The sequence below is a fragment of the Notamacropus eugenii genome, chromosome 2 (genome assembly GCF_028372415.1).
Source record: "Notamacropus eugenii isolate mMacEug1 chromosome 2, mMacEug1.pri_v2, whole genome shotgun sequence".
Taxonomy (NCBI): domain Eukaryota; kingdom Metazoa; phylum Chordata; class Mammalia; order Diprotodontia; family Macropodidae; genus Notamacropus; species Notamacropus eugenii.
The window spans coordinates 351,687,850-351,701,087 of record NC_092873.1 but is presented as its reverse complement, the minus strand read 5'-3'; the positions used below and the strand labels follow the sequence as shown (position 1 = coordinate 351,701,087).

Sequence of the window (13,238 nt, the reverse complement as noted above, 5' to 3'; positions counted from 1 at the left end):
TCTTTCCATAATAATGCCTACAAGAAAATCTGCATGCCTTTCTATTTGGCCTATGATCCTTCATCAGCTTTGATCAGCTGTGAACATATCCTTCCATATGTCTCACTAGGATTTGTAAGTTTTGTGTGTGAGCTCTAGTTTCTCTGATGCAGCCACAAAATCACCATGTAGGAAGCATCCAGGGAAACTGGACAGAAGGCCCTTCCTGGTCATCTGTCCTGCTCCCCAAACTCCTCATGACTCCCACACTAAGTCATGTGTGTGTGTGTATGTGTGTGTGTGTGTGTGTGTGTGTGTGTGTGTGTGTAACTTGTGTCCAAAGTCCAGTAGAAAGAGATTTAATTATCTGCTGTTTCTTTTTAAATTATCTATTTCCTGAGTTACATTCCCAAAATGCAGCTAGTTCAAAGATGGAAATAACAATTAACAAAAGGTTTGGGGGATTTTTCCTTACAGGTTAAAGGAGGAGATCTAGAAGCCAGTATTTGGCTTCTATTTGTATTTGGGGCTGGGGAGAACAGCTAGGTGACAAAGAGAACTAGACTGAGAAGCCAGGAGACTCAGACCCTTAAGCTATGAGACCCTGGACAAGTCACTTAATTTTTAAACCTCCATTTCCTCATCTGTAAAATGAGGGTGCTAATAGTACCAATTTCATAAGGCTGTTGTGAAAATCAAATGAGATGATGAGTATAAGGTACTTCACAGACCATAGAGCACTATATGAATGCTAAACATTAATATTATGTATTGCATTGAAGGAGACAGTAACTCAGCATTTGCCAAGGTGGTTTGGCTGATCAGTCCTTTCTACATCTGAAATGTAGAACTCTGCTCCCCTTAGAACTCAAATAATTTTTATATATAGGCAACTGGAAGCCCAATGTTTAGAGTACAGGGCGTAGAGTCAAGAAGACCTAAATTCAAATTGAGTCACAGATACTGACTTTGCGCTCCTGAACAAGACACTTAAACTCCTTTCTGACTTAGTTTCCTCAGCTGTAAAATGGGGATAAAAATAGCACCTACCTCACAGGTTTGCTGTGAGTCTCAAATGAGATACTTGTAAAGCTCTGGCACATAGTAGGCATTTAATAAAAACTTGTTCCTCAGTTTCTCTTTTATTCAGCAAAACACCCAAGAATACATGTCCATAACAAGCTAGTCCAGTCTAGAATGAGACTGCTTCTGTTGCCTGGATTTATGATTTTCCAGTTTCCTCAGAGGTCTCCTCTCCTGGGCCTATTTTTTTTCAGTGCCAGCACAAAGCACAAAGACCAAGCAGAAAGAGCCAGACAAAGACTGTCTTTGTCACCTTTATGCCCACAGGCCCCTCTCCTTCTGAAATAGGATCTTCATTCCTCTGTTTCAAGATCTATGTTTCAGGGCCTTCCAGTAGACTGGAAACAAAAAAAGGGACTCGTGGCTTACACAGTCTTCTAAATGATAAGACACAGAGACAAAAGGGGACCTCTCTTACACAGAACGACAGTGGTCCATTATCTTATAGACGCACATAATACCATAGGGATCTGGTGCAAGGAGAGCAAAGGGAGGGCGTACAATGATGCTCAATAAATATACATCTATAATAGCTGACATTTATATAGCACTTTAAGATTTACAAATACTTTACAAATATTAAGTTTATTCTATCCTCACAACAATCTTAGGGGACAGGTTCTATTATTATCCCCATTTTATAGATGAGGAATCTGAGGCAGAGAGAGGTTAAATGACTGGCCCAAGGTCACTTAGCTAGTAAGTGTCTGAGGCTGGATTTGAGCTCTGGCTTCTTAATTATAAGTCCAACCCTTTATCCATTGTACCATCTGACTGCTCTGTGTCTGTGTGTCTGTGTGATTTATTTATGTGTGTATGTACATATATGTATACATAATATGTGTAATGTGTCATGTATGTGTGTATACATATGTGTACATGCATGCAAATATATGTATTAAGGTCTATACAGATATGTCTAAATTTATAGATAAATCTATATCTATGACTGTCTAATCTATGTATTTCTTTAATATCTATCCATCCATATATGCCTACATACATACATACTACATATGTACATGTGTATGATATATATGCACATGTATACCATATCATCTACATACTATTTCTGTATATATGCATATATATATGTATAGGCAGGGTATTCAAAAAATACTACTCTAGGACTGTATGTACACACACGTATACGTGAGAGTGAGAGAGCAAGAGAAGACAATGGTGTACTAGAGAGACAGCTTCTAGGTCATGAAGACTTGGATTCAAGTCCTGCCCTCTACAGACAGTGTTTGGGTGACTTTGGACGAGTCACCTTACCTATCTATGTCAGCTTTCTGAAACTTTAATTTGCAGAAGATATTACTCTATATCGCTAGAAGGTATCTCTTCATCAGGACTGTCATATAGCAATGAAATCATGAGCCTAAATATTGATGTTCAGATAGATGTAGGGTGTCCCAAAAGTGTTAGTGCAGTTTATATTTGTGTCACATGATTAACTTAACCTCTATTTTAATCCAATCAGTATTTTTCAGTTTAGTGGGATTCCACAGGGATAGTATTACATCTATCTATTAATATATATTTAGTCAGTCAACTAATATTAATACATACTTTACATATCTTATATTCAGGGATAATTAGACTAGGTTAGACAGATTCTTTCTTATATTAGGCCCCAGAACTTTAAACTATGCATTATAAGTTCACTTGATTAACCATAGGAAGTTAACTAGAAAACTTCTACCCTTTTGGGCTGTTGAGTAATTGACCAAGCCCAGTGTAGCGGAAATGTCCTAATGAGGTGAAATGTCTCTCAGTTTCTTTCTGTCTCCCCATTTTTTGTTATTCCTCTCTATTGCCCAACATGAGGAAACAGCCATGAGCACTTGACCAACATGTGATCCTTGCCTTGCCCATCCTTTGACTATCAACCCTGCCCAGTTTTTCGGCCCCAGACCTCATCGACCCCAGACTGGATAGTAGATTCTCTTGGAGGGTCAAGGTATAGGTCTGTCAACTAACAGAATCCTATATTTTAGTCTGCATCATGTGTATCATCTTGCCAAACACTATGAAACCTGAAGAAAGAAGGCATCTCAGATTATGAGGAAGATCTGATATCCAATTCATTAAAGGGGGCCAGGTCCCTTTAATAAACTGCTATTGGCAATTTCTGCCTCAGTTGCTTTTTACTACAGATTGGATATTTTGGGGCTCACGTGTTTTATGCATAGATTATAGATAAATTATGTACATAATATGCACATAAATATAAATGATATAGGAGACATATTATGTCCTATTTAATTTGTAGAAGTTACAAATCTACAGAGGTAGAAGGCATCCACTCGTCAGGACTGCCCAAATCAGTGAAATCATGAGCCTAAATATAGATATTTAGATAGATATAGGATATCCCAGAAGTGTTAACGCAGTTTATATTTTATACATATATTATAGTCAATAAATAAGTACGCACACGTATGGCACATATTATATTCTATTTAACATAAACATTTCAAAATTTTCCTTGCTTGAGATCTCCTAAGCAAGGGCCTTGCTCTTGTAGTTACATTGCTGGCATTCATATACAGCACTGAGGACTTAGCAGTGACTTAAGCCACTCGCTTGAAGCATAACAGATTACACTTCTATAGTACTTTAGGTTTGCGAAGCATGCTATTATACTTTACGTTATATGAGTTTCATATTAGAGTAGTTTGCAATTTCCTCCTGCTCATTTTACAGAAGAGAAAACTGAGGCAAACACAGTTTAGTGATGTGTGTCCAGGGTCACATAGAAGGTAAGTGCCTGAGGCTAGATTTGAACTCAGATCTTCCTGATTCCAGGCCTGGCCGCTGTGCCAACTAGCTGCCCCAGGCTATACTCACAAAGCTTACAAAGTATCAGAAAGTGAATTTGAATCCAGGCCTTCATGGCTTTAAACCCAGAACTCTTCCATTCTTCTTCCTTACACAAGCTTTTAACACCAAATTTTCTTCTACAAAAGCAGGTGGGAGACAATGCATGTACACAATGATCAAATCTGTAGCCCACAATTAAGTCACTTTTCTTAGCATGACTCTGAAAATGTGTCCAATGCTGACTAACATGCTGCCAGGATAATCTTTGGTAAAAAGCACTGTGGATCAGACACTTGGAACAGCCAAAAATAGAACAATAAAACGTTAGAACCACCAGGAATCTCAGCTTTGGCCTCCCCTTTCATTTCTAGGGGGAGGACACGTATCCAGAAAGGGAAAGCAATTTGTCCAAAGTGCAACAGCAAGGTAGCAGCAGAGCCAGAAGCAAACATTAGCTCGCTTGACTCTGCCGGGCTCCCTGCTCCCTCTTCCCACTGTTAAGTCCCAAATCCTGAATATTACTGTAATGAGCACAAAAGATTGCAGATACTTGGCAAGCTTAACCAGGCATATGGTACTGAAGTCTGTGAAATGGAGAATAATAAGACAGGTAAACCATTGCTTCAAAATAAATGATGTGTCAGTATAACTTTTCTCTTGTGATAGGTTGAGAATGTGTCAAAATGGAAAATCTAGAAAGGATACTGTTTGTAAAACTTTGCCCAGGGTCCCACGAGTTATTAAAAGGAGTCTAATAATTAATAATACAGAACGACATCATCTTCCCCACAACCATGGAAATGATTGCCCTAAAACACAGGTCTGGCCATATTCCTACCCTGGTTATATGGTTCTTGAGGTCTCTTACCTCTGGGCTAACTCAATAACCACTTATTAGGTTCATGCTATCAGGAAGGCAGAGACTCCTTAGATTGATTTCAGACCCATCGTTACTGACCCCAGTCTACCTTTTTAGACATTACACATATTCTCTTTTTCTCCTTCTGTTCATTCCAGACACATTAGTTAACTTGCTGTTCCTGACCTCTGCATGCATGGGCTATACTTCATGCCTGAAATACCATCTCTTCTGACCTTCTGTCTCAAGAATCTGTGGTGATTCAACTTGGATGTCGCCTTTTTGAAGCAGGCTTTTCTGGTTCCCATAGTTAAGCATCCTTCTCTATTTAATGTATATCATATTTATAACAGCCCCTTGAGGAAAGGAAGGAAAAAGTGTTTATTAAGCATCTACTAAGTGCCAGGCACTGTCTGCTGAGTGTTTTACAAATATCTCATTTGAGACTTACAACCTTGTGATGTAGGTGCTGTTATTATCCCCATTTTACAGTGGAGGAAACTGAGGTTTAAGTGACTCCCAAGGCTGGAGTGCTTATAAGTGCCTGAGGCCAGATTTGAGATCAGACCTTCTAGACTCCAAGTTCAGTACTCTACCCAAGGTACCACCTAGATACTTTGAGGCCAGGTACATCTTTTTTAGATCATGTCTTGGAATCCCCAGATCCTGGTACAGTACCTTGAACATAAGAGGTACATAATAAATTCTAGAATTAATTGAATTGAAGAAAAAGAGTACAGTACTGAATCTGGAGTCAGTCATTTGGGCTCAAATCCCAGCTCTGCCCCAAGGTGGCATAATGGATAGAACACTAGACTTGGTATCAGGAAAACTCATTATTTGGAGTTCAAATCTGGCCTCTGACACTTAACAGCTGTGTGATCCTGGGCAAGTCACTTTACTATGTTTGCCCCTGTTTCCTCATCTGTAAAATGAGTTGGAAAAGGAAATGACAAACTACTCCAGCATCTTGGCCAAGAAAACCCAGATGAGTCAGACATGAGTGAAACAATTCGACAGCAGCACATTTGTGCAGTTTCATTTATGACCATCATCAATTTAGAGTGGGAAAGGACCTCAGATTCCATCTAGTCCAATTCCCTCCTATGTACATACATTGTTGTTGTTCATTACTGTCCCATTCTGTGGGATTCCATGCATGGACTTTGACCGTGAGATTTTCTTGGCAAAGATATTGGAGTGGTTGGCTATTTTCTTCTCCAATTTGTCCCCATTTTACAAATGAGGAACTGAGGCAAATGGGGGTTAAGTGACTTGTCTGGGGTCACACAACTAATATGTATCTGAGGCTGGATTTGAACTCAGATCTTCTGACTGCAGGTCTGGTATTCCATCGACTGCACCACCTCATTGTCCTCATATACACACATACATATATTACATACATATATAGAATACACACAGAGAGCATTTCAAAAATCTTCATGAAATGTTAAAATATTAAATCTCAATGCTGCTTGAATCCTGTATACATACACACACACACACACACACACAGTGAGAGAGTGAGAGTGAGGGAATAAAAGAGAGATAATGGTGAGGTGAGAAAACTGAGGCCCAAGGAGAAATAATCTACTGTAGGTCACAATTTTCTCACCTGTAAAATGAGGGTTTTGGATTCAGCAGTCTCCTAGATCTCTTTTAGCTCTAAGGTATATAATTTTGGGACACTGTTTTGAACTTTCAGCTATTCCCTCTCACATCTATTCTTTCACATGATAAGCTTGTGTGATATCTATATACATATTTTTTCAAGTCCCTTAACCCTGTGATTTGTTGCATTTTCCCTGATCCTTCTTGTTAGCCCTTAGCCACTTAGTTACCCTGGACACATCCTCAGCAAAGCCCTGGGTGGATCGTGCCTTCTGCCCGTGATGACTGCCAATCCATTTCATGTCCAAAGAAGCATCCCAGAATGCTTCATACCAAGCCAAACTTATGGAATTGGGAGTCAGCCTCCTGTCAATTGTCAGTGATTTTATTTAGTTTTTTTCAGTTAACAAGTGTTTTTTTTTCTCTCCACACTTTACTTCCCATTAGAAAAAAAGAAAAACAAAACCGTTGCAAAATACATGTATATAATCAATCAAAACAAATCCCCAGACCAAAAATGTATGTCTCATTCTGTATCTTGAGTCCATCATACCTCTGCCAGGTGATGGGTAGTATGCTTCATCCTTGGTATTCTGGAAGCATGATTGATCAGTGATTGAAAAGAAGAGTTCTTAAGTCTTTCAAAGTTGTTTGTTTTAATGCTGGAGGGGATAAGGAAAAATTGGGACACTAATACACTGTTGGTGGAATTTTGAACTGATCCAACCATTTTGAAGAGGAATCTGAAATTATTCTCAAAGGGTTATAAAACTGTGTATACCCTTTGATCCAGCAATATCATAGCTGATCTGTTTCCTGAGGTGATCAGGAAAAGGTGAAAAGAAACTATATGATCTAAAACGTCTATAGCAGTTCTCTTTATGGTGGCAAAGAATTGGACCTTGACAGTCCATGGCCATCAGTTGGGGAATGGCTAACAAGTTATGGTATATGATTGTGATGGAATACTACTGTGTCGTAAAAAATAATGAGTGAATTGGTTCCAACATGGATTGGGCCTCAGACACTTGACATTTACTAGCTGTGTGACCTTGGATAAGTCACTTAACCCCAACTGCCTTGCCTTCTCCTCTCCAAAAAAAAAAAAAAAAAAAACAAGTAAAACATGGAAAGGGGCAGTTAGGTAGTACAGTGGATAGAGTACTAACCCTGGAGTCAGGAGAACCTGAGTTCAAATACGACTTCAGACACTTACTAGCTATGTGATCCTGGGCCAGTCACTTAACCCTGATTGCCAAAAAAAAGGCAAGATTTACATGAAATAATGTGAAATAAACCAACAAAACCAAGAGAACATTGTATACAGTAACAGCAATAGTGTTCAAAGGGTAACTCCAGGAATGACTAAGCTATTCTGAGCAATACAATCTTTCTTATCAACTAGCAAAGAATTACAATGGAAAATGCTATCCACCTCCAGAGAAAGAACTGATTAACGGAAGTATGTATTATATGGTTCCACATATATATCTACATCAAGTGTTGGCTTTCTCTAATGCAAGCCTGGGAGAGGTGGACGGAGACAACTCAGAACTCAAAATGGAACCCCAAAAAATTAAAATTAAACTCCTTTTTAAAAAGAAGTAGCTAGAAAGGTCTATCTTCTGGGACTTGTCCTGGCAGAAGGAGTATTGAAATGAGGCAAGACAAGTAGAGTGAGGAGTACATCCTTATATGATATAATTTTATAAACTTAGTGTTGATGTTTATCTTTTAAAAAAAAGACATAAAGTTGTTTGTCTTTACAATGTGATTGTTTCTGGTTCTGCTCACTTCATCCCTTCATCACTCCATGCTAGTTTTCCCAAGTTTCCCTGAACCCATGACTTTTGTTTTTTCTTATGGCACAATAATGTTCCATTACATTTGTATACCACAATTTGTTCAGTTGTTTCCAGATAATGGGCACAACTTCTCTAGTTTCCAATTCTTTGCCACTATGAAAAGAGGTGATATAAATATTATTGTATATGTGGGTCTTTTTCGTCTTTCTTTGATCTCTTTGGAGTATAGGCCTAGTAATGGTATCAGTAGGTCAAAACATATTCATGGTTTAGTAAAATTTTTTTTGTCTTCTTTTTCAAATTGCTTTCCAGGCAATGGTTCTTGATCACTTTAAGGGAGTCTCTGGAAAAGTAGGATGTGTTTTTTCAGAAGTTTTGGGCATGGAAGCAGAAAAAAAACTGAGACTTGTGAAAGGAAAGGATTGAATTCTTTTTTCTCTAATTTTTAAAACATTTTTATTTTAAGTTTTAAGTTACAAATTCTATCCCTCTCTCCCTCCCCTCCTCTTCTATGAGATGGCAATCAAACAGATATAGGTTATACATGTGCAATTATGTAAAACATTTCCATATTAGTCATTTTGTACAAGAAGACTCAAATAAAAGAAAAATGAAAGACAGTGAAAATAGTATGCTTCAGTTTGTATTCAGTCAATATAAGTTCTTTCTCTGGAGGCAGATGGTACGTTTCATCATTAGTTCACTGGGATTGTCTTGGATCACTGTATTGCTAAGAATAGTTCAGTCATTCACAACTCTTCTTCAAATAATATTGCTTTTACTGTGTACTACATTCTCCTGGCTCTGCTCATTCCACTCTGTCTCAGTTCAAGTAAGTTTTTCCAGGCTTTTCTGAAACCATCCTGCTTGTCATTTCTTATAGCATGATAATATTCCATTACAATCACATACCACAGCTTATTTAGCCATTCCCCAATTGATGGGCAAAGGGATGGACTCTTAACCTCTTATAGACTTTGGGGATTCTTAATCCCCCTCTCAATGGTAAACTGAGTCCCTACAGAGCAGCTGCCCCTCAGTGTTCTAGAGGTAACAGCAAGGTATTAGGGAAATTCTTTTAAAACTATCAGGATAACCCACCATTTTGGATGATTTGCACCCCACTATCAGTTTAACTAATTAAAATCAATTAGCTTTTGCAAAGAAATGTATTTTCTAAGGAAATAATGCAACAACAGAAGTGTGAAGCAGTTTTGTCAACACTGAAGCACTTTCTCCCCTCTACTACCTAGGTTCCTGGGGAAATTAGACTCGAAGTTAAAATGGTTGCTACATAGTATTAGTCCAACCAAGTTCACCTTTAGATTCTATGCAGCTAATGAATGGAGTCACCACCCCTACCTTTGCTGAAGGGCATGGAGATTTGTTGCTTGCTCAGTTCACTGCTGGGTTGGGTAAAGAGTTGCTCTTCCTCATGAGGCCTTTAAAAAAGCTAAGCTTGCAAGCCCTAGAAACACAATCAAGGCAAGAAACAGTCTCAAGGATCCCTAAACCTGTACAGAAGGCAATGAGAGTTGACAATTTCTCTCTTCTTTTGTCCTTCTTTCTCACCGCTCTCCCTAAAGGCCCTGGCACCTTGTAGAAAAAGGCTACTTATTGAGGAGACACAATTTTAGAGTTGGGAGCAGAAAAGAGTTTCAAACAGCAACACCTCCAGAAGAAAAGAAAGGGAACTGTAGATTCAAGGGAGAATTGGCTCTCACAATGGAGCTTAGTTGAAGATAGGAATGGATTTAGGGAATCCAAATAAGTAATTAGAGACATTTAGATCAAGGGATGTCAAAGTAAGAACACCAAAAGAAGTGAAAGAACATCAGAGCCTTGCAGTATCAGGTTTGTGAATTGCACTAGCAATTTGTATTTCATATATGTATATGTCAATGTCTTTTGCTCTAAATGAATGTCTATTCTTCACTCTGATATAGTGTGTATTTTTGGGAGAGTGTGTCCCAGGTTTCTGATGGTAATGTTTTGTAGCCACTGCTTTATTGTGCCATCTTAGTAAATACGTTTGCTTGCAGTGAATTATGTCTACTAGCTGACTATTAAAGGCAAGTGCACCAATGGGGGCTTGTGAGCTATAATTTAGGAGTACAGACCCAAAGAGTACCAGAGAGCCAGTAAAAATCATTATCTCTACCCCCAATTCGTGAATGCCAAGTTCAGAAGGGAACCACTCAAATGGATTATTTCATCATTTCCTTAGCCACTCCGGAACTAATGGATATCTACTTTGTTTCCAGCTCTTTGTCTCTATATAACCATTGCTGCTATAAATATTTTGGGACATATAGGGCTTTTCTATCTTTGTTGTCCTTGGGGCATATGCTTGGCAGTGAAATATCTGAAGGAAATGGATATTTTAACCACTTTCTTAGCATAATTTCAACTTAGAAGGATTTAAATTTCTATATCTTCTGAAATCAGTACTGGAGTACTTTCACAGTTGTCCTCCCTGTAAGGAAGTAAAGGGGAAAGGGAGAGGCTTTCATTCATTCATCCAATAAACATTTATTTACTATTATATACAGTGTCCTGTGCTAAGGAATGGGAGAGATACAAAATATAGATTTAGGCAGAGTACTTACTCTCAAGGAGTATTACAGTCCTGAACAGAATGAGACCCAGAAACAAACTATCACATGCAATGTTAAATCATAAATGCATAAAAGAAAGCAAAACAAAGCCGTGTGGGAGGTCTTTGCCAAAGGGGTATCAGAAAAAGAAACTGGATAAACTTTAAAGGATATGTAGGAATTCAGCAGGTGATGAGAAGGCACAGCATGAACCAAGGCAGGGAGAGCTGAGAATGAAGACAGAGCTGTGGGACAGAGGTCATTTCGGTGGTGGATAGAGGGGGTGGCAGAGGGCTCAAACATGAAATAGGATAAGACAGGTAGAGTAAGACCACATTGTGGCCTTGAATACCGGGCAAAAGAGTCTCAAATTTATTTGGTAGACAATAGGGAGACACTGATTATTGCTGAGCAGACCCGTGAGCATAGTCAGTGTTATATCAAAAGGAAGAGTAGTCCAATAGTGTCATGGAAGAAATTTTGGAGAGTGGTAAAGACCATCTCAACAGCGAAAGTCAACGGCAAGGAGAGAGTATTAGAGAAAGTATCAGTGGTGGTTGTGGGAATAGAGGAGGAACAGATTATAGAAGACCTCAGAGGACACCTAGCCCAATCCCATTATTTTACAGAGGAGGAAACCGAGGCATAGAGAAGTAAAGAGTCATAACTCAGCTTCTGACTCCAACCCCTACTCACACTCCCCAACATTGCTTCTTATCTCTAGATGTGAGAGATGTAATTTGTAACTGATTATTAAAGATGGGGAGGGAAGAGTCATACATACACCCATTTTAAACTTGGGAAAACTTGAATCCCCAGAAAAATGATCGTCCGTTACATCTCCTTTAACGACCTTGATCCCAAGGAGAAGTTTCAGACAAGCAAGTGCTAAACAGACCCAACTGCGAGTAAGAGGAATCTCTCCCGAAGTTGTTGGGGTATTAATCATTGCAGAACTTTGTGAACACTTAAGGCTCACGACCGTTTATTTTTAATTTGCAGCCCTAATGGTGGACTCGAACTTACAGCCCACCTTTATGCTAGGCTGACTCCCTCCCCACTTGGCCATCTCATCCTTTCTAGGAGTCACCCTCTTAAATAAATATATAAATACCCAAACAAACAGCGCCGAGAGAGAAGGGAGCCCTTTCCCCTCAAAAGCTCAAGGACAAGGAATGGGCACGATCTGGGCACGGGACAGCAAGGGAGGAGGCACGAGGTGGATGAGCTCCCCTCCCACCCCTGCATCAGCTCTCCCTGTTCCGCCGAGGTCCCCAGAGCCAGGTTCGCAGCGACAGCCCGGAACCCAGACTGCCGGGTGCATGCTTGGGAACAGGAGAGGGGAGAAGAGTTCATTCTTCTGGGGGAGCCCTGGAGCGTGTCCCTGCTGCTGCCGCTGCAGGAGCTCGGGGAGATTTTCTTGCAGATCGCCCTGCGAACCCCGATGACTGTCTTGGTTCGTGGGTATCCCAGGTCCCCAAGATTCCATTTTTGTCGCCAGGGAAAATGCCACCACTTGGGGAAGAGCGGCCCAACTGATTTTGCTGCTTGAGAAGGCTGCCGGCCGTCTCCAGAAGCCAGCGGGTCCCATGGTGTAATGGTTAGCACTCTGGACTTTGAATCCAGCGATCCGAGTTCAAATCTCGGTGGGACCTCACTTAGCTTTTTGGATCTCAAAATTAAAGTTTTGGGACTTCGCTGCAATTTGCGGTCATGGCTAATAATGCTGCAGCCCCAGTGACCCACTGGACAGAGGTTAGGGGAGTCCCCTCCCTCCCTTAAGACGCTTTCATTTCGTCTTCCAAGGAAGGGCCCTACTGCGCAAGCGCCAGAGATAAGACGAAAAATATGCGTGTTGGAGCGGGAGGCTGCAACTTGACCCCTTCTTCCTTACCAGCAGCACCACCCCCACCCCCACTTCCCAACCCCTAGGGGGCACCGGGAGAAATCCGAAAGATCCCAAAGCTGTTTCCAGAGGGGAACAACAACGTCCATTGGCTTTAAGGGAAGACCCGCCTCTCCCTAAGTGCCACGGGTATTGGCCACGGTGCACCGCTGATACTCCTTTAGAAACTGTCTGGGCCGGAGCTGGACGACGATGGGTGGAAAGGGCGGGGAAATGACGTAGGTCTCGGAGGCTTCCATTGGCTAAACCAGATGGAGGCGGTGACATCCTCCTCATTCGCTTCTTACTATTGGTTATAAAGTGGTGCCCTTCCCCGCCCTCCTCAAGCCTCCCCTTAAGTCCTCCTCACACTTAAGGTCAGATCCCTGGGGGACGTTCTGGGAGAAAAAGGAGTCATCCCCTTGGACTGTGTAGGTGTTTGTATGTCTGTCAGTCATTCTGCGAAGCAGGTGGGCATCCTTTAATCTGTCTGTATCAAGTAACCAGGAGTCTCCAGTTCAATCCAAGCACAAAACATTTGTGATTGATTGATTGAATGAACGAGTGAATATGAATTTCATTTATTA

The 13,238-nt window shown here is 40.4% G+C and overlaps 1 non-coding gene across 1 annotated transcript; it reads left to right on the top strand.

Annotated features, from left to right (window-relative positions):
* Window positions 1-12,349: 12,349 nt before the first annotated feature.
* TRNAQ-UUG (transfer RNA glutamine (anticodon UUG)) lies at window positions 12,350-12,421 on the top strand. Its single transcript has one exon. It is a non-coding gene; the product is annotated as a tRNA-Gln (tRNA).
* The last annotated feature ends 817 nt before the right edge of the window (window positions 12,422-13,238 follow it).